Consider the following 2,333-nt stretch of genomic DNA (forward strand, 5'->3'; position numbering starts at 1 on the left):
TTTATTAACATTATGGTGGTGGTTGAAATTTCTTCAGAAATTTACCCTAGGTACCCACAAGTCTGGTTAAGACAGAATAAAATTGAGAAGTTCTCAAATCTAGAGTCACATTCCAATTTCAACGCTTACTATTTGTGTGGATTTGGCAAGTTACTTAATCTCTCTCTGGGCCCCAGTTTTTGCATCAACAGAGTCGATTGCTTTGTGGGGTGCAACATGGAGACGACTAGTGGAACTGCTGAGCCGGTTTCTGGGGAACTGGTGTCTGCAGCACATGCTCTTTCTCTCCCAGCTGGGTCTTATGGCAACGATCCTGAAATTGAGATGGCTTGGGCCATAAAAGCAATGCAGCATGCTGACGTCTACTATAAGCTGATATCATCAGTTGACCCACGCAGTTCCTGAAACTCACCAAAGTGGATGACCAAATCTACTCAGAGTTTTGGGAAAATTTTGAGAAACTCAGGATAGATGTGTTGGATCCAGAAGAACTCAAATCAGAATCAGCTAAAGGGAAGTGGAGGCCATTCTGCTTGAAGTTTGACGGGATTGTAGAAGACTTCAACTATGGTACTTTGCAGCGACTGGATTGTTCCCAGGGTTAAACTGAGGAAAACACCATCTTTGCCCCCAGGATGCAATTTTTTGCCATTGAAATTGCTCGGAACCGGGAAGGCTGTAACAAAGCAGTTTACACTAGTGTTCGTGACAAAGAAGAAGAGAAAGAAGGCAACCATGGAAGAGAGAAAGGAACTGATAGGGGGTGGGCAGAAGAGAAAGGAACCAACAGAGAAAGAGAAAAAGCAAAAACCAGTAAGGGAGCAGAAAAAGAGAAAGGAGTCAACAAAGAAATCAGCAAGAGTGGTGAAACAGCTATGTAAGGCAGACAAGGAACAGCACTCTGGAAGCTGTGACTCAACTAAGTCTACAGATACTACGATGCTATTGCACAAACCCCTGTGGTTAAATGTATGTCCTTGTACGATTGAAAGACATTGAAGGACGTTCTTTCTAGCCTAATAATCAAGAGCTGCTCTGGTTGTTCTCTTGTATGAACCAGCTTAAAGACTATTAGTGGGGTCATAGTTGAGCATTTCTTGGTATAGTGTTTCTTGGTTCTCACCACTGGTCAAGTAAGAAATTTTATGAATAAATTTCTTTTGGGTCTTTAAAAAAAAAATTCCAGAGTCATTGTGTGGATTAAATGCTGCCATGCCTAAAGTACCCAGAAAAAGTACCCTTTCCCCAGATGTTGCTCCCTACCCTCTATTTGGACACAGTCAGCCTAGATATGCAGCCTAGATCAGGATATTTTTAGACCTCATCAATATAGGAACCACAGTATTAAAGAATCACATTTCTGTATTTGAAATTTCTTATTAATATTAGTAAAAAGGGTGTTGACTAATAGAAGCAAGTGGATTGATTTTGTTTTATTATGAAAAATTTCAAGCATGCACAAGAGAGAATAGTTAATGAACTTCCATATATACATCACCCATTACTAATTATCAAGATTTTGCCCATGTGCTTTATTGATGCCTTTCTATAAAGTATTTTAAAGACCCAGAGATTATACACACCCTAGTGTGCATCCTGAAAAATATGAGGTATTCTGCTATTTAATTAAAATGCATTATCACACTTCACCACATTCAGTAAATGCTCCTGTGTTTCTGAGAATAATGGTAATTCTGTGTGCTTTTAGAACTATTCATATTTTAGGGGTTTCATTAATACATGCATTGAAACTGGTTATTCTTTTGGATAAAGAATAGTTAATTACTCCCAAATATATGTGTAATTTTTTCAGCCCCCAAAAAGTGTTGTCTAGTGAAATTGGCTTAATAATTGAAATATAAAATTTAGTGTGAGTTAATCATATTCACACAAAGATTTGTGACATTGATTAACAGTTGAAACTTGGAAAATCAATACTAACACAAACATAGATATTGTTTTCACAAGGGAAGGTTTCAGAACATTATCAACAGGCTAGCTTTGCTTGTATTATCTGCTAAAACGTGTGTTTTGTCTGAATTAAAAAGCTATTGGCATTCAATTCAGTGATGTGTGTGCATGTGTGAGTGTGTGTGTGTGTGTGTGTATGTGCATCTGTGGGAGGGAGAGACAGAGACAGAGTGGGAGGGAGGAAGGGAGAGGAAGACAGAGGGAGAATGTGTATATTTTCTCCTTTTAAGTGAAGTTACTGGAGGGCAATGACTTTCTTCATAAATTAGATACACAATAACAGAACCTTATTGTTGAAATTGTTTTTTATGCAAGTGTTACAAACTACTCAATTCAAAAATGTCTTTATCCTTGAAACTGAC

General features: G+C 38.0%; 1 pseudogene; it reads left to right on the forward strand.

Annotated features, from left to right (window-relative positions):
- The first annotated feature begins 216 nt into the window (after positions 1 to 216).
- On the forward strand, positions 217 to 881 carry LOC123834630 (protein PBDC1-like; annotated as a pseudogene).
- The last annotated feature ends 1,452 nt before the right edge of the window (positions 882 to 2,333 follow it).

This window comes from Mirounga angustirostris, unplaced genomic scaffold (assembly GCF_029215605.1).
Source record: "Mirounga angustirostris isolate CCGP_5_RB_7025 unplaced genomic scaffold, mMirAng1.0.hap1 SCAF_1, whole genome shotgun sequence".
Classification (NCBI taxonomy): Eukaryota; Metazoa; Chordata; class Mammalia; order Carnivora; family Phocidae; genus Mirounga; species Mirounga angustirostris.